Below are 17,089 nucleotides of genomic sequence, written 5' to 3'. Positions count from 1 at the left end.
CCACTGCTCTTCTACAGGACAGTGTTTAACGTGTTCTGATTTCACGAACACATGCCATGCATTGTTGCATGTTCCTTATCAAAGACTTGTCAGGCTGAGAAACTGAACAATATATAGGAAACAGTTTTTTTCCTGAGTGTTTTATTCAGCCAAATGTTTGATCAGCAATGAGGAGAGAGAAAAAAAGAAATTCTCAATAAAATGTCACAAAGCCCAGAAGCTGAGATTTACAACATTTTAGAAAAGACAAGAACTCCAGAACTGGATTGAAAATTCCAACATGGAGAGTATGAGGGATGCCCAGAGGAAGTCAAAAACACTGTAGAATTTGTATGTGTTCAGCAAAAGGTGACATCAAAAAGTATGCATTGAGTTGGATGTATTCAAAGATTTATATCATTATAAAACTACAGTTATAAATCAATAACAGGACCATATAAATATGAGAACTAATCAAATGAAAAAAGATAGCTGTTCATTATTGAGATGCCTACATTAGCAAACATTTAGGAAGAAAATGACTTTACTTACTGAATACACTGATGTAAGATAGATTGATATATAATATAATATGTGATATGATATACGACTGATGTGTGATATATGATTGGTGTTTAATATATGATGTATATGTGATTATATGTGATATCTGATGTGTGGAATGTGATAGTATATGCAATGAGCAATATGTGACATATGATATACAATATATGATATATGTGATGTAGTAAATGCAATGTGATATATGATATTATTTATGTGATAGGATATATAAGATGAAATAAATGCTTATAGGCATAGACATACATATATAGATATGCCAATTGATAGATGAAGTGAACAGAAATATGATGTGTGAATAGATAGAATGATAGGCAGATAACTAGATGAATGAATGATAGATATAAACAGATGATCAATCAATAGAAATTAGATACATAGACATTGGTAGATAATTGATATGACAATAAATCCACTGATAGAAGATACCCAGAGCTTGTCACTATGTACTCCAAACTGAGGAATCTTGGCATAAAAAGATCTCTAACCTCACACAGCTGCTGGACCAGCCTCCCCTGAACTCTACTCCACCCTTCAATTGTGATTGCTTTCTTTGCAGCCCCTCAGATTTGTGTGGTGTCTGCAGATACCTGAGAACTGATTCATCCTGCTTGGCATGAGGAGCTTGATGGAGTTAAATCAGCAATTTGATCTGCAATTCACACACGTCTTTAACAAACAAAAAAACACATTTTTTCTTAAAAGAAGGGAGAAAAGAAGGGAGGAAGGAAGGAAGGAAGGAAGGAAGGAAGGAAGGAAGGAAGGAAGGAAGGAACCTAAGTTTTTGGTTTTATTTTCCTGAAGATTCAGCTGAAGGTTTCTACTGGAAATGTGAACACAGTGCCCTCCCTGACTCAGTTTACCCCTGGGACCCTCCTTCATCCCTGTTTTATTCAGCAGACAGGCCTGTCTCTAAATAATGCAACGTGTCTGGGATTCAACCCTAGAATATATTGACCCGAGATGTGGAGGATGCTGTGTAGATTCTCAATCAGGTTTCTGGAAATCATGCACACACTCCATCTTCCTTCTGGACCTCACCACAAATGTCACATTTTCCCTGTGCCAGCATAGCATCAACCCTGGCTACTCAGGTACCCACATGTCCGGTGAGTAGTTTCCTGAGTCTCTACCCACATCACTGCCTTTCAGCTTCTGCAGGCTACTCCCCATTTTGAATGTGTGCTCTCCAGTGTCAAGACAACTTACTCCAGCCTCCAGTCTACCCTGAAGCCCTGATGCTCAGAACGAGGTATAAATAATCTTGATGTCATAGCCAAGCAAGTCCCAAAGTCAGCTGAGCTAATATGCCTATCCTGCTTGGTGTCTGTAGCCAGCTGAGAATAAAGATGGCTTTCTCATTTGGGTATCACTCGGTTATCTCTACAACTGTGAGGAGGAAATTGCAGAGTCCCGAGACACAAACAAGCTAAAATGTTTTACTATCCTTTAACCCCTTCTTAATGTAGTGCCAAACATTATTACCGTCCTTTCCAGCTCTCCTCCCACCTTCCGCAGCGGGGACGGATCTAGGTATTTCCCTAGAGGTATGGGGCATACAACTTCTCTGGCTTACTTCCTATCATGCAGAAAGCAGAGAGGCCACTGCTGCTCCACAGCTGCGCCTGACTTCCATCCCTGCTAGAAAGGAGAAAGGCGGAGGCTTTCCAACTACCACTCCACTGCAGAATCTGTCTCAGTAGAAGACTTTTCTACTCTTTCATTAAGCCTTTTCCTAGTAAAACAATATGTGATATGCATATAGAAAAGTGCATAAAATATAAATTCACAGTTTAATAAATTATCATAGAGCAAACATTCTCCAAGTGCCTTCCAAGGGCAGAATGAGAACACTGCTTATAGCCCAAAGGAGCTTGGCACTCCTTTCTCTCTTAGAATTCTTGCCTATATCCTTGAATTACCCTGATTTGATTTGGACGTGACCATCTGCCTGCATTTCATGAGTTTTGATATCTATGTATGAATCTCTAAATAACATTGCTTATTTTTCAACCTTTGCACAAATGAAATTATATGTCGTATATTTTTGGTCTGGCTTCCTTCTCTTATAATTATATTTTTAAATGTTTTATTGTATTATGCTGGGTTACATAAGGCCATTTTCATTCAAGTATATAATATATTTTAAGTGTGTCTCCGCTAATTCCTCCCCTTTCTCCTCCCCACTCTTAGTAGATTCTTTCGTTGTCCTGGACAATCTTGTTTCTACTTTCCTGATGTGGGTACCTACATAATTGTCTATAACTGTATAAAATCTGGAAATCGGTGTGAATGTAACACACCTATCATATGACCCAGCTATGCAACTCTCCGGCATTTACCTGAAGGGTTCTGAGACAGCCTGCCACAGAAGCGTGTTGCACATCAGTGTTGCACAGAGTGTTTGAAGCCTTATTTATAATAGCTAAGCTATAGAAACAACCAACCTAAGTTCCAGAAATAGAGGAATGGCTAAAGAAACTAGGCATGGATACATGATGATGTTCATTTGGGGAATAAATGAGAATAAAATTATATCATTTGCAGGAAAATGACTGGATTGTCTTTGTTATTATATTTTTGCTATCCCTCTGAGAGCTCACATTTTGCAAAGTTAATAGAGTGCCATTCCTTCTCATCCCAGCATCCCATTTCCTTATACAGAATGTCTCTGTTATGTCCCAGTTCATGAGGCTATGATATTGCTGCTTGTATTTTAGGTATTATAGACAATGCTCTTGAAAAGACACAGTTCACCTTAAAAGTGTTTAATGGTTATATGTGTCTGGTTTTATACACACACACACACACACACACACACACACCACACACGTGCACACACACACACATACACACACACCACACACACGTGCACACACACACATACACACACATACACACACACACAAACACACACACACACACACACACCACACACACGTGCACACATACTTGTAAGCTTGACTCAAAACATGATTAATTATCCATGTATTCAGTGTTTATGTGCATGGGTGCTCTGGGTGTGACCAAGAAGGTCAGAAAACAGCTCATAGGAGTCTGCTTCTCTCCTCTCACCATGTGAGTTCTGAGGACTAACTTCAGATCATCTAGGTTGACAGCAAGCACCTTTACTCACCAAGTCTTCTGGCCAGAACAGAAGGAAAAATTTAATGGAATTTTTCAGTTTCTGAGTTTCTGTCTCTTATCTATGTTTCAACTCTCTGATCATCCCAAAGAAGCATGGAGAAGCCTGTGTTGCCTTACTAGTCAATAGGACACACTTGCATTTCCTGAGGAAAAGTCTCTTGTCAATCATGTCAGAGAAACTTGAGATCTGAGAAACCTTAAGGAAGTCACCTGACCTCAATAAGCTCCCATACCTTTTCCAGTAAAATTCACGGAGAAACAGGTTTAGTATCCAACTGCGCCTGCATGATATCAGGTACCAGACATTTTACTTCCCATATAGTGCATGAGCATAGTCGGCATTCAGGATCTTTGTGAAGCAGGCATGCAAACATGGTCCTTGTTCATGTAATTCTCACAGTTGCTTGGATGATATTTATGAAATGCATAGCACAGAGTTGAAGTCTAGCACACACTTATTATAAATGACCATGGCTTATCACAGCTTGTGCCTTTAAAATAAATAGTTTGCGCTTCCAACTGCGATTTTGTAAATATCTGGTCAAACTATTACACCAGATTTTGTCATTACTTTAGTTCTCTTGTTTTGTTAGTTTGTTTCTGTTTCAAACAATTGAATGCATATTCCAAACTGAGCTCAAACTCCCATCTTGTCCTTTAATTTAAAACACAGTGGAAAATTTGAAATATAGATTTAAACAGTAGTATATCTTTCAATATGTCCCATATCCCTAGGAAGCAGGGCCAAGGTCTGAGTGCTATACTGGTTTGTACTTAGATTATTATTTTTAAGGAGGAAGGATGCTGAGGATTTTATGGCCTTGCATAAGATGTATATTTTCTTTGCGTTGCAGGTTTGTTCTTTGGTACATTGTTTTACTTTGACAGAAAGATGGGGTGTGTTCCGAATCATAATCTACAGGGTTTGTCTTGACAGCTTGTCTCACAGAGGCATTAAGAAGGAGGTGCTTGGTCACATTGATTGCGCCACGTAGAATAGGAATTGCCGTCAGAAGAGGCAGGTGTATGTGGCTGAGAAGTAATTACAGAAAAGCTGTTGTTCCTTCCCTTCACCCTGCACTTCCCAGCTGCTCCCCCCAGATGATGCTTGTCCCTAACAAGATGAGGGCTCAGTGGGATTCATGGCTGCTAACTTACACTCAGAAAGAAAGAATGGGGGTAGGTCATGGTTCAGGGAAGACATTTCTGGAATACAGACTGCGAGTAATACATCTTGTAAAAGAGAAGCTTAGCAGGCACAGACAACTGCCAGGGGTTTCACTCCACACAACTGACACGGCATTATTATCAATTTTCTAAGACTAAGAATATCCATTCTCTAGCCACTCATGTTCCCTCTGGCACTGCAGTTTCTAAAAACTGGGTTTACTTTACAATGTCTCTCTCTTTTTTCCTCTGGTGCAAATGTAGTACCTTGAAGCCAATCCCTTGGGCAGTTGTGTCAGAATCTTTAGCTCATCTCTAAAAGGCTGGCTCCTGAGTATTCTTTAATAACCCAGGATGAGTGGGAAAAGTGTGCAGCCCAGACAGGATGGGGAATGTATAAAAGGACCCTGGTGGTTCAAAAATGGGAGAAAAAAAAGACCCTGTCAGCAGAATCAAACATTGGGTTGTAACTATTTATACTTGGCTGTATGCCAAGTGAGCCTGTAATCACAATTTCACTTTCATTTCCCAAGCTCTAATGAGATGCAATGCAATATGAGGTAATCCCAGGCAGACTGGCTGTCTTTGGTTGCAGTGACTGTAATGTAACAGGTCTGAGCATGAGATGATAATGTGGCTTATGCAATCTGATATATTTCCCTCTGACTGAGCTGTGATTAAGTCAAGTGTCATCCACAGTTTATTACAAGGTTGCTTGAAGAGTTTTACTGGGTCTTCAATGTTTTGCTGGGACAAGGTTATGAAGACTGGAGTTTGAAGACTAATAGGTACATAATGAGAACAGGGTTCATTTTCCAAACTATAACTTTAAAATAATGCTCATGTTAACAGGAGGCTTTCTTTTATCAGTATATTGTGTATCTATTTTAAAATTCTCTACAGACTCAAAAGCCAGTGACTCCAATGGGGAAAGACAATACCCAAGATGGCCTAAGCACTGAAAAATAGATGGACAATATAAAGGAAACCAAGAATTCTACATCAGCAAACTCCCAGCAGTTTCAGTACTGCAGCTATGAATGCAGGGGTGGTAAGATACCAATGTCTTCTAAGAAAGGGCATCTTCATGCTTTGTAACCTATTTGATATATATATATATATATATATATATATATATATATATATATATATAGAGAGAGAGAGAGAGAGAGAGAGAGAGAGAATAATGTACCAAGAGATTCACATGCCTAAGTACCAAGCCTGTTCATGAGTTTGAAAGTAAAGTATTGCTATGTTTATTTTCCAAAGAACAGAGCAGTCAAAGTTCAGAGATGCTCAGTTCCGTACATGAATAACAAGGGGCAAGATGCTATTGAAATTGAATCCTGCATAACTTCACATCTCTCTCTCTCTCTCTCTCTCTCTCTCTCTCTCTCTCTCTCTCTGTGTGTGTGTGTGTGTGTGTGTGTGTGTGTGTGTGTGTGTGTGTGTGCATGTGTTCATTTTGCTACTCCCATGCCTCTTTCTCTGGAGAGGAATTAATATACCCATTCTTCCCTGAGATGTTACTCAGTGCCTAACATGGATCAGATTACAGTAGTGAGTAAAAATAAATATTCTATTCACAGGAATCTAATGGACAATATAAAGATGGGAAGAAGGACAGGGAAAGAGACGATTGGATTTCTGCTTTAAGTAAGGTGACCAGAAGAGTTCTGATAGAGCATGATGTCGCACTGGATACCAGATAAGGAGGGAGCAAGTTAGGCAGATATCTGGGGAAGGAGTTTTCCAGACAGAGGATTACTTTAGTTGCTACTTACTGATTAAACAGTGAAGTGAAGGAGGAAGAACATGGCTACTCCAGAACCCTATCTAGTTGTGATGTTGAAAGTTTAGACATCAAGTGTAAGCGAAATGGAAAGAAATCCTCCCACGGCCTGCAGCCTGAAGGACTGGATATCGAGAAACGGCATGGCTGACACAAGACTGGCCAATGACATGCTTGATAAGACGCAGGGAACTAAGTTTTGATTCAAGCACAATGAGAGGGAGCTGCTTAACTGCCTATCTGGACAAGACTAATAAAGGCTGAGGACAGGGCTGTGGAGTGAGAACAAGGGTGATGACAAGGATAGAGTTGTGTATTTAAAGTGTCATTTTGTGCAGTTGTTCACATGTCTGTGGGTACACATGCATGTGTGAGAGTGTGGAGGTTGGTAGGCAACCTCAGGCTTCATCCTTCAGGAGCTACCTGGCTTCTGGTTTTGTTTTGTTTTGATTTTTATGTTTTGTACTTAGGATTCTTATTTTCCACACATATGTGCTGCTTTGTTGTTGGTTTTGATGAGGTTGCTCCCTTTCAGCAGAAACTCATTCAATTTGACTAGGCGATGGGCCAGCGCACCCCAGAAGTCTACCTCCTTTGGTCTCCCCAGCCCTGAGATGAGAAAGTCCTTTGTACCCATCTTTTTAACTGGATTCTAAGGACTAAACTCATGTTCTGATGTGTGCATACAAACCCTTTACCAATAGAACCATCTCCTCAGCCCCAGAATGTCTGTTTTTATACTCACTGGCAGCTATTTTAAATTCATTAAACATTTTATTGCTCATTATTAAACTTGATATCAACAATTATAATGACTATCAACACAAAGCACAGGTTAGATGACAAATGTAAATATTCCTTTCATTCTTACCACACATCTCAGTGGAAGTTATAGTTATTATCTGAATTTAAGAAACATGAAAACTGAGGCCCATAACACTTCCAGTGTTTTATCTAATAACCTTCAGCTGATGGGAGACATAATGTAAATCATAGTCTGAAGCATCCCACAGCACAGTCCATACTAATAAGCACTAACACCTATATGACATCAGCTGGCTTGCTGTGGGTTTGAGTTTTCCATTCAGGTCTTCATATTCATATGTTTTCTGACAATTTATGAGTAGCCATTTCTCCTGGAGGGAAGAGAGAAGCTCATACAGATCACAAAAATCTCAGAAAACTTGGATTCCAAACGTCACTCCCAGTTTATGCTGGCAGTAACATTTTCTGGGGGGGGCAGAGAAAGAAGACCCTTCACCCAGAGATCTGCCTGTAAGATGCTAACTTGGGGAGTTATCGCCCATACTGGAAAGGGCTTCCTCATGACAGTGGTTGCCTTGGAAAAGTGTATGCTTCTGTAAATAAGCCCTCATGCTCTTAAATTCACTAGGTCACTAAAGCAACCTTAGAAGGCATCATTTTGTTTTGTTTTGTTTTGTTTTGTTTTGTCTGTTATCAATATCTCACCCGGGATGAGTAGACATTTCTTCACATCTCTTCAGGAAAAGCTACACAATGCTTTAGCAAATGGCTCCTGATGCTTATGGAATATTTTAAATAATTAAAACCTGATAAAGTAAGGTATTTGATAAAAGTGTACTGATGTTGATGGTGCTAAATCTCTCATGACAGATTAGTCAGTGAGAATTGAGAACTGACCATTACTACCATTAAATAAGCACATAGTGCACTGTCATTGAATGGTATTTGGTCTTTGCTGTCTAGCCGTCCCTCTCCCTTTTCTTTCTTGGAGCTCCTTAAAAGACTCATCCTTCCTAATGCTGGCCCCCAATTATAAAATAATTTTCATTGCTACTTCATAACTGTAATTTTGCTACTATTATGAATCGTAACATAAATATTTTTGGAGACAGATATTTTGTCAAGAGGTCTGACCCACAGATTAAGAACTGCTGCCTTAAATGGGTGGAACTAGAAAATTTCATCCTGAATGAGGTAACCCAGTCACAAAAGAACACACACACACATGGTATACACTCACTGATAAGTGTATATTAGCCCAAAATCTCAGAATACACAAGATACAATTCACTGACCATATGAAGCTCAAGAAGAAGGAAGACCAAAATTTGGATGCTTCAGTCCTTCTTAGAAGGGGCAACAAAATACTCATGGGAGGAAATACAGGGACAAAGAGTGGAGCAGGGACTGAAGGAAAGGCCATCTAGAGACTACCCCACATGGGTATCCATCCCATATAAAATGCAGCCACCAAACCCAATCACTATTGCTGATGCCAAGAAGTGCTTGCTGATAGGAGTCTGATATGTATGTATACTGAGAGGCTCTGCCAGAGCCTTACTGATACAGATGATGATGCTTGCAGTCAACCATCAGACTGAGCATGGGGACAGCCCCCAACCCATGGAGGAGTTAGAGAAAGGATTAAAGGAGCTGAATGGGTTTGCAATCCCATAGGAAGAACAACAATGTCAACCAATCAGACCCCACCAGAGCTCCCAGTGACTAAACCACCAACCAAAGAGGGACTCATGACTTCAGCTGCATATGTAGCAGAGAATGCCATTATCTGGCATCAGTAGGAGGAGAAGCCCTTGATCCTGTGAAGGATCATTTCCCCAATGTAGGGGAATGCCAGGGTGTTGAGGAGGGAGTGGTTGGGTGGGAGGGAAAGCATCCTCAGAGAAGAAGGGGGAGAAGGTATGGGAGAGGGGGGAACCAGGAAAAAGAGATAACATTTGAAATATAAATACATAAAATATCCATTTAAAAAGAAAAGAACCGCTGCCTTAGAACAGTCATTCCAAACAAAATTCAAGGGTGTTGCCTGTAGTAAACACCTTGTGTAGTTTGAATAAGAAGTCTTGTTAATTTGTTTCTGAAGAGGTGACTACAGCAACATGAACTGACTAGGACTATCCTAAAGAGAGCTAGAGGCTTTGGCAAGGTGACTCACCTTAGAATAAATTAGAATAGTCTTTTGTGGAGGTGTGGAGAGTTTTCACTCACCTGGCACTGAACTAGTCCTTCTGAATTCATGAATTTTTATTTAGCAGTTTGTATAAGAAGTACTTATGTATCACATATTATAGGTCAGATACCTTTGAGTACTGGCACACAGTGGCAGGAAAACATCAGCCTTGCCCTTGAAGAGAGTTGACTAAATTAATGAGGGTTAGACAGTGCAGTGCAGAACTAGCATCCAAATGTCCCTAATCTCCAAATCCAAAATCCAGAATGCTCCAAGATCTGGAATTTTTGTCATGCTGAGATGACCCCACAAGTCTATATCTGACTTCATGCAATAGGTTGTAACCAAAGAGCAAGCACAGTGAAATTGATACATAAAACCACCAGATGTGTATGGGCACCAGGTGTATCTGACACCGAAACTAATTTTGTGTTAAAATTTGGATTCCATTCCCCCTCCACTAAAATTTCACACTACAAATATTCAAAGATTCCACAACCCGAAAACATGCCATTTTAAGTATTTCCATAGTACTAAGTATTTTGAATAGAGGACATTTACTCTGAAAATGTTGATATGTAATGTTTAATTTTTTAAAAAGCTAGCATAAGAGCTGAAGAGATGGCTCAGTGCTTAAAAGCACTTGCTGCTCTAGCAGAGACCTGGGTTTTGTTTCTATTATCAACAAGACAGTTCAAAACCATCTGTAATTCTGGTTCCAGAGGACCTGATACTCTCTTCCAGCCTCTGTGGGCACTGAATACATGTGACATATATATACATGCAAGTAAACACATATCAATAAAATGAAAATAAATCTTTATATTTAAAAGACCAGCATGATATAAAAGACTCATAAGTTCTACCATGGTTAAAATGTTGAGTGTCATCAAATCTTTGAGGAAACACTAATGTCTGCTTTGCATAAAAGGATAAGTATCTATGCTAGCAGCCGAATGAAACCATTCCCTAGGGCTTTGATTTTATAACATGTGAAACAGGATAAAACAGACACTGCCTTTTTATCAGCAAAACTACTGCAAAGACAGTAACTTTAAAGAGATACAATGGCTTGGTAAAAGGCCTATGTAATGAGTACTGGCACACAGTGGCAGGAAAACATCAGCCTTGCCCTTGAAGGCAAGGTTGAACCTTGCCTTTTTTTTTTAATTAAAAAAAATCCTTCCAGAACTGGGTTTTGTAACAGTGACATTTTACCACAGCTATGCAATAAACACTCTATCTTCATGGTTCTCAGGAGAGACAATTTTATAATCTTGGACTACAGCTAGGTGAGCTCCCCCAGGGTCACTGGTATGCTGGCAGTCAAGAAATGACCCAGTGAGTAGCTCTGCCATCTTAACTTTGCACATCCAGGACCAGCAGTCAAGTCTAGGAAGGAATTCTTCCTGCATGTCCCTCTCAGGTTCTCTGTAAGCCACTTCCTTGCCACACACAGATCCCTCCCTACAAACTGCCATCTACCAGTTTGCTTCCTCAAATGCTGTCTGCCTCCTTCACTATGTCCCTCCCAACCTCTCATTGCTCTATCTCATTATAGAATTCACCCATTTAGAAGAAAAATGTTGACATGGCAATAGAAAATGCAGAAGAAAGCAACGACCCTAAGAGCCATCCCATCTGGCTCTTCACTTGCTTAAGATCCTCCTGGCCACATGCTAGGAGCAAACAAACCCTTTGCTGACTGTGTCAGTCCGTATCAACCTCTCTCTTCTTTGAATGCTAACAGTGGTTATGGTGGCAAACTGCCTGTCTTTGAACAGTGGCATGTCCTTCTCAATGATAGCCACAGCTACTTTCATTTGTGTAGTACTGGCCATCTCCTGGGTAACACTTTACCTTCACTACCTTCACTGGTAAAATCTCTGCCTTGCAGAATACTGTCAGAATTAAAGATTATAATGTGTTTTCAAAGCATAATGACTGAAGGCGCAGAAGAAATAACCTCTGCGCTTGCCTTTTTTTTCATCTCTAGTGATCAGCATAGCTTACAGATTAATACTAAAAATGTCAACCAACAGGATAAGTAGGTATTGATGGACTCTGTCCTCATACTATTCCACCCTTCAATGTTCCCTTTGGAATTACATCATTTCTGAAGCTATGGTGAAAGAAGCCATCACTTTTGGTGCTCCTTCCCTTGATTAATATCCTCTCAGCTGTTGTCCTGCCTAATTACACTGGGCCTCTTTGGACCCATCTTGTTATTAGCTGATTCAAAGGCGTGTTTGTTTGCAGAGCCCACTTAAATTTCCACTCAACGGGCTAGTTGCCACTGATGTTACTGAAGTAAACAGTTCAGGAAAGCTGCCAGTGTGTGTGTGTGCTGTGAATTCAGCACTGGTGAGAGCTCTCGGCCCTGCCAAGCATGCATAGAATGCATGAAATATTCACAACAGAAGTCGACTTGCTTATGGAGCAGAAATATCCCAGAAGATCCACAGTTCAGCATAGCCCAGCACATTACCACTGACAGAAGGATGCTAAGGTGGGGAATCACACAGGAGCTTCTATTTTTACTTATGGGAAAGGGGAAGAATAAATTCTGTCTTGGGATTTGAGTGACCTGAAGTCTGGGAACTGGCTGAATGCTATAGCTCCTGGTTAATGGCACAAGCATATAACAAAAACCATATCTCCTACCTTTTATCTCCTATCCTTGTACCATATAACTGTTCTGAGAAGAAAGAAGGCCAGTTACCCCACCCCAACTCTCATAGCTGTGATTCAGGGTAGCCTCCTCCTTCTGACAGCCTCCTCATCCATGACCAACCAATTTAAAACATAAGCTTTTACCCAAAAGAAGATCACGCTGGAAGGTAGAATCTTCTTCTCACTTTAAGTCCATTCCTCAAGGAGTGTAGAACTAATTCTCAAGGGAATCAAGCTTTCTCAAACATTAAGACCATCCTGAAGATCAGATGCAAGAGGCCAAGGTGTTTGCAATCTGGTTGCATAAATCAATCGGCATAGAAAATTGCATCTCATTCATTTTAGTTCCTGTCAGCCTGGCAGCCTTTCTTCTGCAACACCATGACTTCCCACCAAGAGCTTCTGTGAGCAGCAAATGCAAGTCTTGCATGCTAAAGTTTTATAATGTAATTAGAAATGCAACAAAGATAGGTGACCAGGGACTTATATTCATGCCAGAAAAAAATGCAAAGCCACCCACCCCAGATGAGTGTTGCCTACGATGGAGAAACCAAGATAAGAGATGGCAGGCTTTAATTCCTGCTCTGCTAAACAAAAGTTATGCTCTTTGACTACAGTATTGCTTACTCCTACAGTAGGAAGCTGCCCAAACAAAGGCAGATGTGGCTTCCTGAGGTAACTGTTTGCTGTAAACATGTCAATTCCTACCCACTTAACTCTCTACATTGTAAGATGCACAGATAAACAGCAAGAAGAACTGACTAAAGGTTTCTGGTTCAAAGCAAAAAATCACAGGCCACATATTTAATGTGCTCTTCCCCTCCAGCTTCATGAACATGATGAAAGGAATGTAAAATGGATAAAACTCTATGCCTGTGACTAAGTCCAAAGATATACCATTCCCAGGTGCACAATTACAAGAAACTTCTCCAAGATCTGTAGTGTTGGGAAAGTCTAAACTGAGAAGTCACCTGACAAGCTCGTGGTTCTCTACATGAAAGAGAAGCCCACCTGGCACGAGATGGTGGAACCCAAGGGGATGCAGCTGTCACCTAGAAAAGATGAAACGTGCATCAAACACTGTCTAGACAGCTCGGCAGGGCTGACACAGGCTTCCCTGCCCTTTCTCAGCTTTCTCAGGGCCTGAACCTAGACTTAAGGGGGTAAGAAAGTACAACCAAGTTCCATGGAAAAAAATATGCTGTTCTCACTCACTGCCTCCTGCATATGCCAGCAATGACTTCTTAGAATGTATAGTACCAACCAAAAAACCTCATACACAGTAACAACACAAACTGTATCAAACTCAAGATATATAAAGGCGCACAGAAAAGCCCTAAAATAAAATTAATTTGTTGATTAAAATAACTTAAAAAACACAAGAATCAAAGTACTTGCATCAATGTTAGTTCTTCTGAAATAACAGCAAAGGTAAAAGGAAAAAAACAATGGATTTGAAAACAATTCAAATGATACATATATATTAAAATGTTAAAAATTAAAATTTGTAACCAGGTAAATGAAATGTTGAGATTAATATATAATTGACAGTATTTAAGCTACACTGAAGTCTATGTCACAAAGTCCTGAAAAACCAAGAATGCTAATTTATTACTGTGAGAAATATAAAATATAAAAAACTTGCCGGTTTCTAGCTGGCACTCAGAACTTGCTGATCCGAGCCTAAGTTCCCTGCTCCCAAACCCCATAGGAGAGAGAGCTGATCACCCAAGTGTGTGGGCAATCCTGAGACTGCAGGGCAGAAGAGACTGCCACTTCTGCCCACCTTTGCCCACATCCTTGGCCCAAGAGGAAACTGTATAGTGCCTCTGGGCAAAGGAAGATTGTAGCAATCAAGCTGCAGGAGCCCTGTGGTCCAGACTGTGCCCTGATCTGAAAGGACCCAGTCAAAGAGCTCTCTGCACCCAAATCCGATGGGAAGGAGAACTAGAACTTCAGAGGGGCAAACATGCCTGGGAAACCAGAGGAAACTACTCTCTGCCCACATTTCTGACTCTAGAGGAAAATGCCTACTGACATCTGGGCACCCTGTACATAGGGACCTAGGAGAAATAGGGGCATGCCTTTCTGGTTTCCGCACACAGGGACAGCTGAAAGCCAGAGGACAGGACGACTACACATCTGAGAGCAAAACACTCTGTACTCATGATTGGCTGAAAGAAAACAGGAAAAACAGGTCTAAGGCACTCTGGACAAACAGGCTTATAGGAAGGTAAAGCCACTGTCAGAAATAGCAAAAGAAGTAACAGCAGAGACATCCTGATGGTGAGAGGCAAGCACAGGAACCCAAGCAATAGAAACCAAGACTACATGACATAATCGGAGCCCAATACTCCCACCAAATCAAACACTGAATATCCAAACACACCAGAAAAGCAAGATCTAGATTTAAAAATACATTTCATCATGATGATGGAGGACTTTAAGAAAGACCTAAAGAACTACCTTAGAGAAATGCAGGACACACAAGTAAACAAGTGTCCCCGCCAGCGGGGACCCAGTTATTCAGGGTCCCGAAGAGGCTTTCTACCTATGGGCCAATATGGGGGTGAAGAGAAGAAGGAGACCAAGCAAAAGTTCTGTTGTCAAGGTCTCGTTTATTGGGGTGAATGTTACAGCTTTTAAGGCTTTCAGGTAGGGGTAGTGTCCTTTGTGAAACACAGAGGAGGGGGAGGTGCGGATATAGGTAGTGATAGCTGGAGGCAAAGAGGTCAGGCGGTGGAGACACTGGGTGTTGATTCAGGAGGTAACAGGTATCTGCTAAGGGAGCTGAGGCATCCCTTGAATGTTATCTTCCTGTGCCGTAAATTCATGGGAGAGGCTTTCATTCAACAATCTTAAGACTTATGGCAGTCATCTTAGGGGTGAATATCTGTGGCCAAACAGCCCAAAGTCACCTAGCCACTTTGAGCCATGCAGTCAAAAAGCGGCTAGGTCCAAATCCAATACGGCTCCATGCATCTCCCCATTTTTCTTTTATAAAAGACCATTAGGTGGAAGTAGTGGTCTGAGAGAGATCAGACATGCCTCACAGAGTGCCCAGCTCGGCCATGGTGAACCACTCTTGCAGTTAGGACTGCACCCCAATGGCTAGGAATGAACTTATGCTGGAACACACCGTTCTGGGCTATACGTGTGTGTTTATTGGGGGAGAAACTGGGCAGAGGAGCATTTGACCGGCCCGTACGTTTAAACGGGGTGTAGCCACCTCTGTCTTAGGATCGACCTCTCAAACCCCAGCCTTATCCGTCATAGGATCACCTTGTCGCCCCCAAGGTTCCTGTCTTAGATTGGTCAAGGGTCAGAGGAAGTTGCCCGTCCCTGAGGATAGCTACATTGGATCATCTTCTCATTCCTCTTACTTGAGCCCAGGGGCGAAAGAGTAGGAGCCAGATGGCATTAATATAAGAGATTGTGGAAATTGAGCCTCTCCCGATAAGTAGTGGGCACCTCATCTGGTTCTCCTCAGCTGCTATGGCCATACCACCAAGGGCCTAGACATGCCTCTCCTGTAATAAAATTTAGAATTCCCAATTGTTAGCAACTACTCCTGAAAGTTCACCCACTGTGCTTGCCTAACAATAGCACCAGTTAAGGCAGCAAGAGTCGCCAGGGGAATGAGGGGGGCAGGGGTAACAGCTGGAGTCCAGTCTTCTCCAGCAAGCAGCAGTGCACAGAGGGTCTGAGCATAGGCCGTGGTGGGACGGGAACACGCAGTGGTAACACTGACTGCAGCAACGCCAAAATTTCTGTGATGACAAAAGATGAGTGGGAATCCTCCATATTCCTCCAAGGACACAGGAATGACTCCAGGGACCCGAACCAGGAGAGCTGAATCTTCATGCTCCCAGGATTAGCATGTCTCACCAGACACTCAGGCAGCTGGCACACTCCTGTAGCATCCTGTAGAAAAAAACACAAAGATTCCCTCTTCCCCGTATAAAATATCTGAACAGGATCATGCCAATATGTGGATCTTTCTATTTCACCTAGGCAGAAGTATGCCTAGTTGTAGGGTGCCATAAACTCAGAGTGTTTCTTGGCATCCAAATTTTAAAATTGAAATTAAAAGAGCATATTTTAGCATACAGGGATAACTCCCCTTTTTTATTTACTAAAATATTGTTAAAATATTATTTATTAAGATAAGTCCTTGAGGATTAAATTGAGGACACTGAGCACTTGTATTTATAAATTTACTTTTATACCAAATTATTGTCTCTAGCATTACTGTTTTGGATACATAAAGAATGAGATTTTTTGACTAACTGTTCCTATGTAAGGCCTATAATCTGTCTGGTATCATTGTCCTCCCTTGTTAAGGGGTCTAGGCAATCTAGTTTGAGTTCTTAAATGGCCTATAAAGGAACAGTACTTAGTGCTCTTAACCACTGAGCCATCTCTCTAGCCCCTCACCAGCTTTATTTACCTAAACATAAGCATTAATTAGAGATGCCAAATCTTATAAATACTGTCCAGATTTAGTCGCACTAGAAATCCCTGAGCCGGCAGGGTGAGGCTGGGAGTTGAAAGTAAGCAAATGGAGTCTTCCTCTTTTCAAGAGGGTGTGTTATCAACTCCATTACCATTTTCAAAGAGCTGGGTCTATGGTTTTGTTTAGTTGTCTGAGCCAGAGCACTGAAAGGACAGTGAGTTGTCAGACAATTCACACTGAAATCACTCATTGTTTTTAAGTAGAAAACCTGCCTCTAATATAGCATTAAGTAATTGTATAATTTGAGGGCTAGTAGTATCTAAAAAGGGAAACTTTT

General features: G+C 41.0%; 2 long non-coding RNA genes across 3 annotated transcripts in view; one reads left to right on the top strand and one right to left on the bottom strand.

Moving 5' to 3' along the window:
• The window catches only part of LOC120097024 (uncharacterized), a 93,750-nt gene that overhangs the window by 34,732 nt on the left and 41,929 nt on the right, over window positions 1-17,089 (top strand). The window contains exons 3-4 of one of the 2 annotated variants that reach the window (NR_190645.1): window positions 5,779-5,926; window positions 6,465-6,536. The exons of the other annotated variant lie outside the window; for it this stretch is intronic. This is a non-coding gene — a long non-coding RNA (uncharacterized LOC120097024). The remainder of the gene's footprint in view (window positions 1-5,778; window positions 5,927-6,464; window positions 6,537-17,089) is intronic. 2 annotated transcript variants of the gene reach the window in all.
• Window positions 14,897-17,089, bottom strand: part of LOC148001014 (uncharacterized) — a 77,951-nt gene continuing 75,758 nt past the window's right edge. The window contains exon 3 of the long non-coding RNA XR_015638900.1: window positions 14,897-16,220. This is a non-coding gene — a long non-coding RNA (uncharacterized LOC148001014). The remainder of the gene's footprint in view (window positions 16,221-17,089) is intronic.

The sequence above is a fragment of the Rattus norvegicus genome, chromosome 15 (genome assembly GCF_021556685.1).
Source record: "Rattus norvegicus strain SHRSP/BbbUtx chromosome 15, alternate assembly SHRSP_T2T, whole genome shotgun sequence".
NCBI lineage: Eukaryota > Metazoa > Chordata > Mammalia > Rodentia > Muridae > Rattus > Rattus norvegicus.
Note: the sequence above shows the minus strand (reverse complement) of the source record. Positions and strands in the feature narration are given on the sequence as shown.